Consider the following 17,017-nt stretch of genomic DNA (forward strand, 5'->3'; position numbering starts at 1 on the left):
GTTAAGTTAGCCAAAAATCACATGATATATATGCTACAAATTACATAGAAGACAAAAATTACATGATGCATTCATCAAAATCATTGTATATTTTTAATTCCTTACCTCTACTTTATGTGTAGTAGCTATGCAATATTATTGTATATACTCCATGATAGTAGAGTTCATCACATAATAACTTAATTATAAAAACATACAAGTCAAACAAATTTCTACAAATAAATCACCCCATCATAATTGACATTAATCATATGTCGACATACATTTCATTGATCATCATATCCATCCATGTCATCATCTTCACCATGAATGTAGTTGTCACTTTGATCATTGTCATCACTGCCACCATCTTCATCATCATCATCATCATCATCACCATTATCATGACCATCATCACCTTGATCATCATTGTCTTCATCACCATGACCATGTTTGTTATCATCATCACCATCATTTTCAACATCACCAGAACCATCATCATCATCATCTTCATCATCATCATAGTGTAACACACATTCATGATCATCATTTACTTTATCTTCTGATTCTTTAGTATCTTCTTCTTCCATCACATTATACTTTATTGACCTTCCTCTTGGATTATGTCTAACAACAAAAGACAAAACTAGCTTATGTGGAACACAAAATTAAAATACTTGCTCACATTGGCTTGGAAGAACATAGGGCTCATCTCCAACTATCTCAAATGAGATTGTATTAATCATTGTAAATCCACTATCAGGATCACTTTGATTTAGCCATAGCCTATACCATTTGACAATAAATAAAACTAATTTTAATGAATTAAAGTCTCATTCAAGTATATCATCCAAAATGTCATAGTATCAATTTTCATATTGTTGAGGATGTATGTCATTTCTAGATGAAATATGGTGACCTTGAAGAATGCATTTATCTTAGAATCACAAGTTCTCATCATTTTGTCTAACTTTTTTATGAAAATTTATGACAATGGTAGTGCATAGCTTTGTGGTATTTGATATGCAATTATTAAAACATGTCAAAATTATTTTCATTGACCCATGAGTTGATATCAAACTTATGTGTTATGATTAGTAATATTATATGTACCTTTTTAACTATTAAGCCATATGCTAGATCAAGTACCATTTGTGTAACATTGAGATCTCTATTACGATGAGCTTCTTTAACCAATGATGCAACACCATCTCATGTTAAGGAGTGACCATTTTATTGAGATTGTTGAATTCATATCATTGTCCAATTAAGATTGTTTGTAATATACAAATGAAGTGCATTGCACTCATGATCAACTATAAAGAAAACAATTATACCTGTTAGAAAAAACTTATATTGATGATGGATAAGAATTAATTAACTATAATAATATCTTATAATTACCTCTTACATTCCTCAACCTACCTTTCTCTATCAATTACTCCCTTTCAAATATGTTAATTGAGTTGGGATCCCAAATGCGATCTACATGGATCTTTGATGCAAAATTGGGAAGATATTCACTAATGTACACAATGGTATGGTCTACATGGATCCCTCTACCATAGAACCCTTAGGATGTGCTCTTTGTTGAACCTAGCCCTTCATAAATTTCAAGTGCTTCTCAACCATCCGTTTTTACCTAGTTTGTATAAGTCCATGCAATTCAATCTCCTCAACTTGATGTATGAGGTAGTGTTCTTGAGTATTAGAACATGTTGAAGGTAGATTTCACACATAATCTGTGGAATTTTTCTCTTTCAATATTTTGTATCTTTTTTTTATCAATTTCTTTAGATGATAACCACCTAAAAGAGATTCAACACACAAGAACATATAAACTAGATTTTAGATAAAAATATACAATAAATTACATAAAAACTAAAACAAGTCATAAATATGATATATGTATAACAAATCTAAGAAATAACACTTCTAACCTCATGTATTTTCTAAGATCATATATAACTTATTTAATACTATTGTCAAACTGGCATGGGAGGGATAGAGGTAGGATGTACTGCAATCATTAAAAAATAATCTTTTTAATATATTATGAAATAATACAATAGGTAATAAATGAAAGTTTACAAATATATTGTAAATAGAGAATATGAATTACCTTGATGAAGGTATGGCAATCATGTGTTTGCAACCTTAGCCCAAAATCACCTTTCTTTGATACAAGACTGCTTATATTTGCAGCAAATCCCATGGATTTTTTTATTTTCTAATGACTTCTTTTAATACATCACTTTGCTACTCTGTTAGTAACCAAGGAACGACACTTGTATTTATGCGGTCTCCATTTCTATTTAATTCAATAAAAATTTTCAATGCATGATTGGATTCATGAATGTCATTGTAAATTTTGGCAATTTTTTTCTCTATCATGCCTTTCATCCAATATTTTTCATAGTGTATCTATTATATTCTTTCTACTATGCATAACATCAAACAAATGTATGATTGAGAGATCCTTGTAGTACAAAAACCTACTGAATTGAGTAGGATAAATTTTTATTCTTCTAGGAAGTTGGTCATCAATTCCTTAACAACCTTTATGACCATCAATTGCATAATTACTAAATAGAAGACAATATCAAAATATAAATTTCAAACTTCAAACCACAAACTGGACATTAATTCGGTGATTTAACTGATTGTATTCCAACTTCCATAGATGAGGTGTTATTCTTCATGGCCTTTATGTTTTCTCTTCTTTCCCATTAAAAATATATTTTTCATTAGTTCAATACTTATGATTATTGTGGAGAAAGTGCCTAAACTCATCAAACACCTACTTTCTTAAATTTCTTGAATGATGAGATTTAATCTTCAGACCACAAACTAGACACGCAAATTTTCTCTTTGTCTGAAGACTTAAAAGATCATGTATAATTATCATGCACAAATCAAGAACACAATGATAAGCACTATAAAAAATAAAAAATATGTGACTTTAATAATATAACATATTGCAAAAATGAGTAAGCCTAGGGGCATCATGTATTATCCATACCAACATTGCATGGAATTGAGATTGTCTTTGTCCTATTGGTCTAGAGATGTCATACATAGTGACCCAATTCCATAACAATAAGGGACTCAATATACACATTCATATCTTTAACTTGGTACTTACCTAGTAATTGAATGAATAGAAACATTATGTAATTATTATGACCATTTTGATACACTATTTATAAATTAATTTATACAACTATTAAATAAAAAAATACTTAGTACAATCATTGACAACATTATGTGCTCTCTCTTTATGGACATCCACGGAGGAGTCTTATTGTTATTAACAAAAATAGGCCACACTGAGAAAATAGATCTCATATCTCCAAATGGATTAATACAATCCACTGCCAATGAAAGCTTGAGATTATGAGATTTTTTAAAGGGTGGCCATATTTTTTCTATGTCTTTAAATGTAGAACCATCCACATGCATTCACATAATGTCATCTTGGCTTCTACTATATGTATGGTAATCCATAGAGTGTAACAAGCTAGTGCACTTGAATAATCATTCAAGATATGAAATAATGAGAATGTATTGAAGAACCTTGTGAGGCACCTTTTTTGTTATTTGATCTAACTGATATCTACTAATATGAAAATCAGGATATTCTATTATAAATTCATATTGTTTGTGTTATAGAATTTGATCATTGGGACATGCATATTATTGAAAATATAAGGTAGGCTAGGTTACCAAGAGGGGAGGGGTGCATCAAGAACCAATAAAAAATTATCATACTTCACCAATTAATCCTTCATATATTATTATGATCTAATTACATGCATGAAAGAATGAAAGCAACAAAACATTCATACAACTTTGACACAAGATATGGTAACCTAGAAATTTTCCAATTAGAAAGTAAAACTGGGGTCGGGATGATACCCACAAGCTTTAGTACTATAGTATCAAGTTAACCTATTAAGGCTTAGAATTGACCACTTTTGGTGATCTAGCCTATTAGGAATAATAAAGACTATGAGGTTTACCTTGTTAAAGGATTTACAAACATACAATGAAGTATGCACTCTATTAAGAGATTTAGCAAAAGACTGTTAAGTCTACCATGTTAAAGAATTTGACTGGTGCACCTATTAGGATGAATTAGTAGTTGATCTTTGATCTGCAACTTTGATTTACTAAATGAGATTCCTTATATTGCAATGATCACCTGACTATGATAGATAAATCTCTATTGTACCTTATGTTGCTTGTAGCCTTCTTTAATTTGCACTCATACACTCTTTATTATTCTTCCACATTCATATTTAGATATCATACGATGCATTGAATATATACCAATCCAAATTCATTACCTTTTGAAGTTAGATACAATACAAAATTTATCATTCTTCACAAAGTCAACCCAACTATTGTAACTTGGGTTCTAAAGACAAACTTGGTGATGGTCTAATACATGATAAACACTATCTTGAGAAACTTTGATGCTTGGTTAAAGTTGAAGCTTAGTCTATACTAATCACTACTCAAGTAGCTCAAACTCAATCAACACTATGTGACTCAGTGAATATTGAGAAACTTGGCAGCTACTGAATCACTTGGTTGACACTACATGACTTAGTCAACACTAGATTCACTAGGTTAACACTGTGAGTTGGTAGACACTGCAGAACTTGGTTAGCACCATAGATCTTGGTTAACACCAAACTCTTCATCACATCCATTGGATAGCTCAATAGACACTGCTATGCTCGAGCTATACTATAAATGGTCTCTAATGCTCAGTTGATGTTATTTATCTTGACATGAAGTAAAAATGGTCTATTTAGCTTGGTAGCAACTAAGACACCATTTGATTAAGTGTTGAGTCTTTGATAGACAAATTGACCTTAATGTCAACAATCTCCCCCTTTGGCATTAGTGACCAAAAACACTTATCAAAACAAAAAATGAATGCTCAAAATTACAAGTAAAAACTTTCTTTATCACCATACTATGTCTTCAACTTAGTTTTGACTTCCAGATGCTATAGCTTAGTAACATACTCTATTTTAATGATTTTTCAAAATTTTCTTTCGTAAAGATATTTTTTGCTTATGTGTACATATATCTGCAAAATACTATACTACTCCCCCATACATATTATTTTCCTATACACATATAATATTCTCCTCCTTTATTAGAATATTCATACAGATAATCTTAACATATTTACTTCCCCCCTTTGCATATTAAACATATTTACTTCTCCCCCTTTTTTGACATAAATGCCAAAGGTGTATAATATCTACAAGTTAATACCAAAATATGAAAATAAATTAGAATGTAATTTCATAATTAGTACCATAGTCTTGTCCTAATTCTCTTGTAATACCTTACTTTCATGAAAGGCTATCTAAAGTTTTGCTGATAATTCCATCATGTGGTCAGGTATGGAGAATTTTTTTATCTTGGATGAGAGACTTTGCATGTGCAATGTGTTTTTGTAGTGCATCCATTCTTGAAAGAATCATGCCCTAAATTTTTGCAAGTGTGGCCCTAATTATGGCTTCTTCCCTCAATAATTCTGCCTGAAGATTTCTCAGATATCTAATCTTTGTGAAATGTGAAAAACTGTAACTTGGATCGAGTGAAAACTAGTGTGCACTTTCCTTCATGTCTTCATCTATCTTGGACAATTTATCCTTGATCTCCTTTGTGAAGATAGATGTGTCACTCAATTTGAAAAACTATGAAACAACATTACTGACAAATGTTTCTATTGAAGCAAGAATTTTAGATAGTTCAACTTCATCTATTGCAATATTTAGTACAACTTGCTCCAACACTTTGTTTTCAAACTTTCTTTTAGCTCTTTGCAATAGTTTTTCATGCCCATTCAAACCCTTATTATATTTGTGGACAATTTCAACTAATTGATCCATAATAGGTTGTTTTCTATCAAACTCAATACTTAGAGCATCAACAAATATCCTCTTTATGTCATCAAGGACTTGATTTTTCTTCTTCTTCTTCTTTTCTTTGAGCTTCTTTTTATTATCCCTTATCTTCAATAGTTCACCCATGGTATGCATTTGATCAAGATTGAGGATAGAGATATCCCAATTTAAAAATAACATTGTCCTCATCCAAATCGATTTCTTCCGCTTCTTCTTTACCCTTAACCTTTCGAATGGTAGACACAATTTCTTTACCCTTATTGAGAACTTCAATGCTCAGTTGAGACTAATTCTCAACTATCATTGCACTAGCTATGGATACACTCAATATTGAAACAATTATAGAAATATATGGAATAGCAATAAATGTAGAAATAACACTAAAAACAAGAATATCTTGTTGTTACCTAGTCAAGCTTGATGTTGGTTGCTACTTGGCAGATGAAGTACTGGTCACTTCAGTCAATGTAACACTTGGTAGTAGAGATCCAAAGATTGGTTGGGTGCTTGATTTAGTAGTGGCAACCACAATTAACTTAGCATATGTCATGCCTGACCTTACTACTTTTTGTTTCTCCTTATTTGCTTTAGGTTGTTTCATTTGACACTAGCTCTATTGCTGGAATATTGTAAACTTTGAACACTATTTTGTTTATGATCAGACAGATTAGTTTTGGATTAAGAGTTATATTTTGTTTGGATACTACTTTTGAAGTACAATTTGATTTTACTCAAGATTTTAGTTAATCAGATCTAGTTGTATTGTCAATTTAGTAGTGCATGATTTGATCTTAGAACTGAAGCAGGTTTTGATATGTATGGAGGTTTGCAAGGAATTCTTGTTGCAGGATTGTAATTGTAGGTTTTTCTAGTTATTGCTATGATTACGAAAATCAGATTTGGATTATTTCATTTAGAATTATGTGTTGGTATACTCAAATTCTACATTCTTCAGCAGTTATATTTTATTGTGAATATGATGTTTACTAGGATGTTTGTATAACTCACAAGTGTATATATGTATTTGTGTGGGTGTTTGCATAGATATTACTCCTTTATTTTATTGATGTGAATTAAAAACATTTAATGTGTATGGAAAATACATTCTGGTACTCTTAAGATTGAGAATTTCTTATTTTTATTGGTGTCTTGTTTAAAAAATATTATTTTTGAGAAATTCATTTCACTCTTTTATGTATTCGATTTGCGTAAATATATAAACATATGTGTGAAGATTAATCCACACATATATTTATATATATTATGTGGTTATTTTGGAAATTCACACATATATTCACATGAATTAAAGTGTGAAGTGAAGCATATTGAATTGGTAAGAATAGTTATACCCGCAGCTATTATGATACATGAGGCTATCGTTTTATTCATATATAATGTTTAGAAATGAAGATTTCATTTTCGTAAAACCCTAATGGGTTTTGAATGATTTGAAGAAGGTTCAATATTATTGCATTTTTGTGGCCAAATATGGTGGTGGTTTGGTGAATTCCGTATACATGGCTCTGTTTTGAGTGACAGTTCATTGAATGTAGAGTAATGAGGTTTTATGGCACTGTAAGTATATTCGGCCATTTCGTGTTGTTAGTTTGGTTACCTATTGAGATAGGGCCAAATATTTGGCCGCACTGCTCTGATTGAGGAACAATTGTGACCCTTGTTGCTATGGAATTGGGTTCATGGAAGAGTTTGTTGAAAATGATTTCAAGTTTTTGAGGTCGATCATTGAGGTGTTGCTCATAGCCAGTCCTTTTGATGTACTTCTCTTAGATTTTGTTATTGATCATCGTAACCTCTGTTACAAGCAAGTTCTTCTAGCTCTATAATTTGGACAATTTGGAAACGTGGATTTTGGTTTGGGTTTTGGTTTTTGGCAGCGAGTGGCTAGAGAGTTCATTTACCGTCTACTAAATTGCAAGTAGGGGCAATTTCTTACCCTTCTCACTCTCTCTTTATAATTACTTTTCAATTTGTTTGTAAATGCATGGTTCTCAGTTTAGATGTAGAAGAATCTATCATTTAAGCATGGGTATAGACAAAGTTGGGCTCTATGTTATTGTACAACTCTGTGTGTACCTATACTTAAATGGGAGGCTTGGTGATATGCTTTGGATATGCTATTAGATTATATGTAGATACTATATTTATAAATTTGTTATGTTTGACACTGTATGACATTTCATGACTGAGGGTTAAGTCTTAATTCTAAAGGGTTGTTAATGAAACTTGGGGCATAGTCATTTCATCAAATAGTTTGCATGAAGTAAAGTATAAGATGCTACATGGGATTGTCAGATTTGGAAAATTCAGAATATCTTAGGTTTCAATCATTTTAATTGTCATAGTTCATACTTCTAATGGTTAACATTATAGTATTGATTTTGGTTGCATTAACCAATAGATTGTTGATGGTCGGTAGTGAGGTATTGACGTTGTTATTTTGGTAAATAGTTTGCATATATTTGCGAGTTCTTGGGTTTTTGAAAAATAGTCCATTCTCACTCGATATGTGATGTTTTAAATAAGGATTTATAGTCTATCTTTGGAATAAGGAAACTTGTGATTTGGTTGTGATAGTTTGAAAGGGACTATCGATTTAAAATGTTTGAACCTGCTATCGAAACAACATACCTTCACTGTTTCTCTGTTCTTGAATCATTAGCTGATAGCTGAACACATTCTATATCAAATATGATATAAAATGGTTCATGACCATATATGACTGTCGTATGATAATGGGAAACCTTTAAGTTGACTCTGATTATTCGAGAACTAATGATAATATGCGAATAATCGATTTACTTTGATATAATAGTAGATTTTGTTTAATTGAATATTAACAATTCTTTGGTTACTTTTATTTTATTCTTATATATACAATAAAATGGATAGTATTGAAAAAGACAAAAAAATAAATACATTAGTTATTAAGAAAACAACAGGTATTGTTGAATAATGGAGTTGTAAGTGTCAAAAGAGAACATTCTCATATTTGGAAAACATGGTCTTAGTTGATAGTTACATAGAATAAAGACTCTGTAGTAAAAGTTTTTATAAACTTAGAAATTTGACTATGATTAGAAAACAAAAAAAAAAGTCATATTGATTTGAATGTATAGTCAAAAACGTATGACAACATTGTTATTGGTCTTTTTGTTCAAACAATGATGGGATCCGGACATGTAAGAAAACTGTCAATGGTGTTAGAATGTTGTTTTGAAGTATTACAATTCATTCATAATGTTGAAATAAAAAGGAATTTTTTATTATTATATATATATATTTTAAAAGTTATACTCTATTTTATTGAGAATCAGAACTGTTTTCCGAATTCTATTGAAATGGAAAGTTGATTTCATTTTAAGTTTCGATTATGAAACATGTTGATGAAATTCTTTTTTTAAAACAAAATTATCTTTTGTACTTGATCTTACTATCTTGCTATTTCAAAGGATAAGTAAAGATTGTTATGATAGTAGGGATAAATAGTATAGTACTAGGATAAGTAAATATCATTAAGTTAGAATGTCAGTTTAATTGTATTTATGGGTTCTATTATTATAGTATTTGTTTCTGTTGTTATAGTAGTCTAAATTTACCTTGGAAATAGGCAAAGTTAAGATGTGTTCGAATAGATTAAAGGATGTAGTATCATGTTGAAAACTGAGTTATATCTGTAGCATGAACATTCTTAGAAAATCTGTTTGATGTGTATTTTAAGAATAGCTATGATGAACGTATATCGGGGTGGCTGAATTTGGTTTAACCTATTCAGTTAATTAATTCAGTGATAATTATAAAATGAATTGGGTGGGTTAATTACATATAAAAGATAGTTGGCCTTACCTATGACTTAAACCTATATGGTTAAGTACGGAGAACAAGGCATATCTCTATTTTGTCAATGACAAGTATAGTAGAGAAACCCATTATGTGTTTACTATGAGCATACCATACATGGATGCAGTATCTTAGTGCCATAACGATGACACCTTAGTATATATATGTTTCATATATGTGTTATTCTTAGTGTGAGTTTAATTTTGCAATAATGAGTAAAGGTTTACTTCTTGCATATTAATTTTGGATCTACACTATGTTAAAGTGAATTAGATATCTGCATTATGGTTTTGTATATGTTTGGTCTAACATGCATGTAGGTGGATTACGCTTTTCAACTCAGTGTGTATTGACCCCTCTTTTGTTTTGTGTTGCATTCTATGTGTTTCCAGGTGCTTCAAGATTACAAGTAGCTAAAGATGTTTATTAAAGTTCTTCTTGAATCATTATTTATTTGCTTGTAAGGTCCATATTTTGGACATAGGCATTTAAGAATGAGATTGTACTTCATTATTGTTCTGAACACTATATGTATTTGAATCTTTATGGAATCATATTTGGATGATAATTACTTGTATTTTGAGTTTTTCAAATTGAGAGTGATTCAATTTGTGTTGTTGTACTTGTATTAAGTGGAATAAAAAAAAATTGCATTCTTTGTATTTGTTTTTGGATTCAAAATCTTGGTTTTGTTAGTGGTAGTGTTATAGTAGAAGCCTTCTCTAAGCCTGATTGCACTAAGGCTTTTCTCAGAGAGTGAGGAAATAAAGTCATGACTAATGCTACAATCTTCTCTACATCAGTTTCTTCAATACTATGTATTTTTGGAAGTCTTTCCTCAATGGCTTCCTATCATTCCTCCTCCTCATCAAGATCAACATCATTTGTCTCATCATCTTTTATTTCTATGATTTCTTCTACATCCTCATCTTCAATATCCTTTTCATAAACATACACCACCAAGTCACTAGGTTTGTGCAACCCATAGATGTTCTTCCATGTAGTAAAAGTAGACTGCACCATAGATTCAACGTCCTTAAGCAATATCAGACATGTGTTGAATTTGAGAGTGAGATTCTTCTCATTCTGCTTCAAGGATTCCTTAACTTCCTTTTCACCAAGACTCGACATAAGTTGTCTCAAGGTTTGTTCACAAATGTCTTTGGGAGTCTTCATTGGACTTCCCCATCTAGGCTTAACTACATTCAAAAGTTCATAAGATATTCATTGGGAAAGATCATAAGGTAAGTATTTCCATTTGCCTATTTTTTCCATAAGTGTATTTTCTATCTAATTTTTCTCATCATCACTTCTAGTCTCATACTTAAGAGATTTAAAATATACTATGCTTGCTCCTTCTTCCATCTTCTTTAATTTTCCTTGAAGTGTAGGTGTAAACCTTTTGAAGATAATCTATTCTATTTCATCTTCACCCAATTTTAGCTTCTTCTTGGACTTAGCTTTTCTTCTTGTAAACACTGCAGGGGAGGACTTAGCAGGTTTGGTTATAATAACCTCCCCCTTCTTCTTTGGAGGCACTTCCTTCTCAAAATTAGTTTCCTTTGCTTCATGCTCTTCATAGTCATCTTTTATGTCATCTCCTTTTCCCTCAATAAACATTATAGGAGAGCTTGATTCTTTTACATTCTTGATTATCCTTTCTATCCTATGTCTTCCTCTTTTTCTGCTTGAGGTGGCTCTATCTCAAGCTCAATTCTTGCCTTGGCTTCATCATAGGTTCCATATAGGTTGCTTTAGGATCCATAGGCTCATTTAGTATATCTTTAATGATATCATTAGTGTAGTCAATGTTAACTTCATAGTCTAGAGGCTTACCCCATGCCACTCAAGGTCCGACTACTTGAATATATACTTTGTTACAGTCAACCATGAAATAAATATCTTTCTCATAGTCTTTGACAAGCTTTCTAAGTATCCTAAATCTATTTTGAATCTTTTCCTTGAATGAATTAAAGTAATTTTCCATAATGCTACTAAAATTTTCACCCATTTCTATTATGTACTCATTGATTTGGTATAAAATCAGAACATCCTTTCTCTATACAATAGATCCTTTGGAAGGGAAAAAGCTTTTGAACAAAGAAAAATAGACATGTCAAAAGAGAAAAAAACTTACATAGGTTATTCTTTGACACTCTTATTCTTTCCACATTCTTGTTGAATTGGTTCAATAACAACTTGGCAAGGTTGAAAGACAAGTTATTCTTCACCACCTTGTATGCCAAATCAACAGCCTCACATGACACATTATTCAACTAGCTTGAGATTTATATCTTGTGAGCAATCACATGGATTCCAAACTTCAATTCCATGTCTGTCATGCCACTAAACTTCATGCCTCTTTTGTCCCACTTGAAAAGAGTCCACTTTGTTAGTTCATTTTAGTGGTCTTAGCTTTGTTCAAAATAGGCAATATAGTGATTTTGTGTATCATCTTCTTTGTTATCAAGATAGGGTGATCTAACCACAACTATGTATTATGAACTTGACTTAAAATAAATTTGGTCTACTTGACTTGAGAATCCTTTGGCGTATGTAGAATATATGTTAAGCCTTTTGTTTCCTAATGATTATTCTTGGGTTTGAGAACACCATCCACACATAACTCATTGAATGCTTCATTCATTTCCAAGGTTCCATATTCTTGGATAGAAAAATTGTAGAATGAACAAATACTATGGACAAGAAGTACCTTGGGAAAAAATTGTGAGTATGCTCCAGTAGGGTCTAATGCCTCTGTAATTTCCAGACTCAGCTTAAATATAGGGGAGCCTTGAAATCCACTCCACAAACCAAATTTTTTGATCCATTCTTTACTTTTCTTCTTGAGGATGCCATCACTCAGTAGGGTTTCAAAAATGGGAGAATCTTCAATTGTTCAAATCACTTGAAAACTCAAAATTCACTCTTCAATCTGTGCTCTAAAAATTAGCGGTGAAACAATGCATTCAATTTCTTCCCTTTTAACGAATTTCCTCTTTTCAATCACCATTAATGATTTATATGTATACTCACTCAAAGATAGGCTTTCCTCCACTCAGTTTGGTCTTTAATGCTTGGAAGACACCTTCAATTCGGTAAGCTCTCTTGATTTAGTAGGAACTACCATCTTAGAGAACTTCAAAACTTGGTAACATTATCACCATTCGATCTAACCTTGGTACTTGGTAGAGTTACCAACTTGAAATATACATTATGAAATGATCTATAACCTAATGGTAAGGTCTTGTGACCCAACCTTGCTTAGTAAGGTCTTACATTTCCATCACTACTCAGTGATACTCATGCATCTTGAATGTTGATATGGATATTTCTACTTGCTAGATGGAAATGATGTTTGATGGCTTCTTCTAAATCATAGTTCCAATGATCTGCATAGGGAACTAAGTTGAAATGGTTGGGATACCCAACTCACTGATATGAGTGTCAATAATTTCTAGACTTTGGCTTTCATTCTTTGGAGATTTCAGTACCAATTGCTGTTTTATTTGTTTTCTTATGTTGTCAAATTTAGATTTATTTTCATCTTCAATTCTTCTTGTATTCATGCAGTTCTTGGAAAGACATTCAAGTTCTATACAAATAAAACATCTTTTTGTAGTGTCTCTTTTCCTTACATGTTGTTTCACACAATTTGCTCCAATATGTCCAAACTCACCACAATAGTGACATCTACACCAAGAGTTGTAATCCCATCCAAATATTTCTTTCACAATTTGTTTTGCTAGGTTTCATTTCTTGGTTTTGCACTCTGAAGATTTGTGTCCTTGTTTCTTGCAACTATGACACTTTCCTTCAAACTTAGGTTTTTCTACGTATTCACTTGCTTTATGTCCATTCTTGTTACAACTATAACACTTTCCATTAAATTTTTCTTTACCATTACTCCAACATTTGTTTGATGTATGACCTAACTTACCATAATGATTATAAATAGGCAATTTGTTCTTTGATATCCTTGCTAAGATGATTCATCTTCTTCTATATATATCCTAATCCAACTTTGCCTTTGTAGCTATACTGACATTGCTCATTTAATTGATTCATGCTTTCTTGAGATTTCATCATTCTCTCATTGGTTTTCTTTTCAATGCTGAGATCATTCTATATTCTTTCATTCTCTATCCTTAGATTGATAAGCTGTTGATTTGCATCATTGAGTTGATCAATAAAGTCTTCTTGTTGAGGGGATAGTTATTGAATTTCATTGTCCTTTTCTTCTATCACTTCTTTGGCATTGTCTTTTTCTTCCATGACTTCACATAATTTGACTGATTGGTTTTCTCTCTCTTTTTAGTTTTCTAAATTTGAATATTTTCTAATTCATCTCCAATAGGTCTTTGATTGCTGCATCAATTTCATCTAAACTTCTTTCTAGACATAAGTCTTCAATACTTCTTTTAGTGTAGATATTTTCATCCATTTGTACTGCAAGATCTTTCCTTCTTTTCAATGATTGAGAGAGTTACTCCTTTGCTTTCTTGAGTTGTCCAATAGCCAATTTTAGATCCAAATTTTCATTCTCAATAGCCTTATCTAGCCTATATACCTCCATTGCCTCTGTTCTTATCCCAAGCTATCAAAATTTTGTTGGAAATAGATTGAAGAAGACTATCAAAGAGGGAGATTGTTGAGAACAAATTGATACAAGTATGATCAATATGCTTCAATCATTATTTTTTCACTAATGTCAAACCTACTTTTTTCTAGTAAGACAATTGCTTATATGATTTAAGTACTATCACTTATTTGATTGATCAAGATGATCTGATCAAGAGATGTAACAATAGCATCTAGAGGAAAGGTTGAGTTATGATTATGTAAATGAGTACAAGAATTAATTAAGATAGTGATAACATGATGTATTGATAATCTACTTAAGGTTACAAAGGCTGGTTACACTAAGAATGTCTAAAAGAACAAGTTACACAAAGTTTGTCTGCCAAGCTTAACCAAGTGGATAGTAGGTGTTGAGCAAAGTCAGTGCAAGCCAAGCAAAAAATTAGTTGGAGCCAAGTAAAAGTCTATTCTAGTGTATGCCAAGAAAAATAGTGGATGCCAAGTAAAGTTTAGTTGATGCCAAGCACCATTAAACTATTGCTTGTGCCAAGTAATTTTATAGAGGATATTGAGAAATGCAGTATGTGTCGAGCATTAGAAGTTAGATAATGCTGAGTGACTACATTATTTAAAAGATCATGAATTTGATGAATTTGAGCCAACAAGTTTTTTTTCTTGGAATGTGTGAATTAGATGGAAGATAAGGTTGATGAGCTAGTGGCACAAAATTCAAGGTAAACCATTTTTAGGAAAATTCAAAAAGGATTCAAGGGGAAGTCTCTAGAATAGATATGGAATGTGGGGTAGATTCATTGCATCCTACCCAATCCATCCTACCCCTAAATTAGATGATGAAAAATGAGTGGCAAAAGATGTTAATTTCCTATTTGTAGGAATGGCTGGTCAAAAGAAAATGTTGTCATTTGCAATAACCTAAGGAAGACAATGAGTCAAGGGTTTTTCTTCATCAAGTGACCTAAGAGAAGAGTTTGCATTGGCATGTTAAGCAAGAATTCTTAAGGGTATGGATGCTTGAAGGGTGAACAAGCTATTAGAGCTAAAATATATGAAGGCCAAGTAGAATGGATGATTGAAATAGTGATCTATAATTTGCAAATGAAGTTGTAAGTTGTTATCAGATCAAGCCTTACTGTTACTCTCTAAAAATTGTATCAATGTAGGGTAAACCCTTTGGATTAAGGTTGACCTAATAGTCATTTGTAAATCCATTAACCAGGTGACATTCCAAGTGAATGGTCTAAAGTCCTCTAAGAAGGTTCAGTCCTAATAGAGTGATTGAAATCTTTTAATAGGGTCACATTTAACAATGTGTATTGTAACCTTTAATAGGGTTGGCCTTTTACAAGGCATCACTTGAGAAGAGTGAAAAAGAGTTGCATGCTACTGGTGATTTTTCTCAAATTGAATTTCCATGTAAATCATTGTGTCAAGTGTGTTGATGAATTTTTTATGTTTCATGTTTACATTTCTACAAGTTAATTTGATAGTAACCTACAAGTTTTAAGTGATTGCATAATCTTATGGATGCATGCATGAAGATAAAAGTTTTATGGGTTCACTAAGCTATGAAAAGTTTTATTTATACATATAGACCTTGAATAATTGATTCTTACCCCTCCCTCTTAGTTATTCTAAAAGTATTCTAACAATTGGTATTAGAGCCATCTACTTAAGAGGACTAGTTTGAAGGTACTAGAAGCACAAATATCAAGATGTCAAAAAGAGAAGTACCCAAGCTCAATAGAGATAATTTTTCTACATGGAAGAGTTTGATGAAGTTACACCTTGGAGGACTTGGAGATCATGTAAAATCTATTATTACCACTGAACATGTTGGTCATGTTGGAGCACCAACAACTGAGGATATGAAAAAGAAAAAAGAATGTAATCAAGCAATGCTGGAGATTTCCTCTACCTTAAGTTATGCCAAAGTTGATGATATTAAAGGTCTTGATAGTGCAAAGAAAATGTGGGATACCTTAGCTGCCATCTATGGAGGAGACACTAATGTTCTTAAAGCCAAAGTTGAAAGTCTCAAAGGTGAGTTTGATGATAGTAGAATGGAAGTAAGTGAAAATATTGCTCAATATGTTGCAAGGATAAAAGAAGCTATTAATGGAATGAGAGGAGCTAATGGTAAAATAGATGATTATATTGTGCTAAGCAAAATCTTGAGAAAACTCCTGCTTATATATGCTATTAGAGTATTTGCAACTCAAGAACTAAGGTGCATACAAGGAAATGATCTATCACTTGAAGGTCTAGTAGGTAGACTCACTACTTTTGAGCTATCTAACTTCGATAATTAGAAACCTAAGAATATTGAATCTATTTTCAAAGCTAAGATATCATTGAAGGAACTTGATGAGAATAAGAAGAAGAAAATGATAAAGTGTGTGTCAAGTGATAGTGATATAGATGAGGAGGATGTATAACAACTTGAAGCACTACTAGTAAGAAGATTCCATAAAGGTAAAGGAAAGTTCAAAGGTAAATTACCTATCATTTGTTTCAATTGCAATGAAGTTGGTCATATTGTTGCTAGATATCCATAGAAGAAGAATTATAGAGGTGGTGACAAGTACAAAAGTAGGAGAGATGAAGACAGCAAGGACTACAAAGACAAAGGCAAAAAATCATGCTAC

Source organism: Cupressus sempervirens, chromosome 5 (genome assembly GCF_028749045.1).
Source record: "Cupressus sempervirens isolate cs-2001-9-10 chromosome 5, ASM2874904v1, whole genome shotgun sequence".
In the NCBI taxonomy this organism is placed as follows: Eukaryota; Viridiplantae; Streptophyta; class Pinopsida; order Cupressales; family Cupressaceae; genus Cupressus; species Cupressus sempervirens.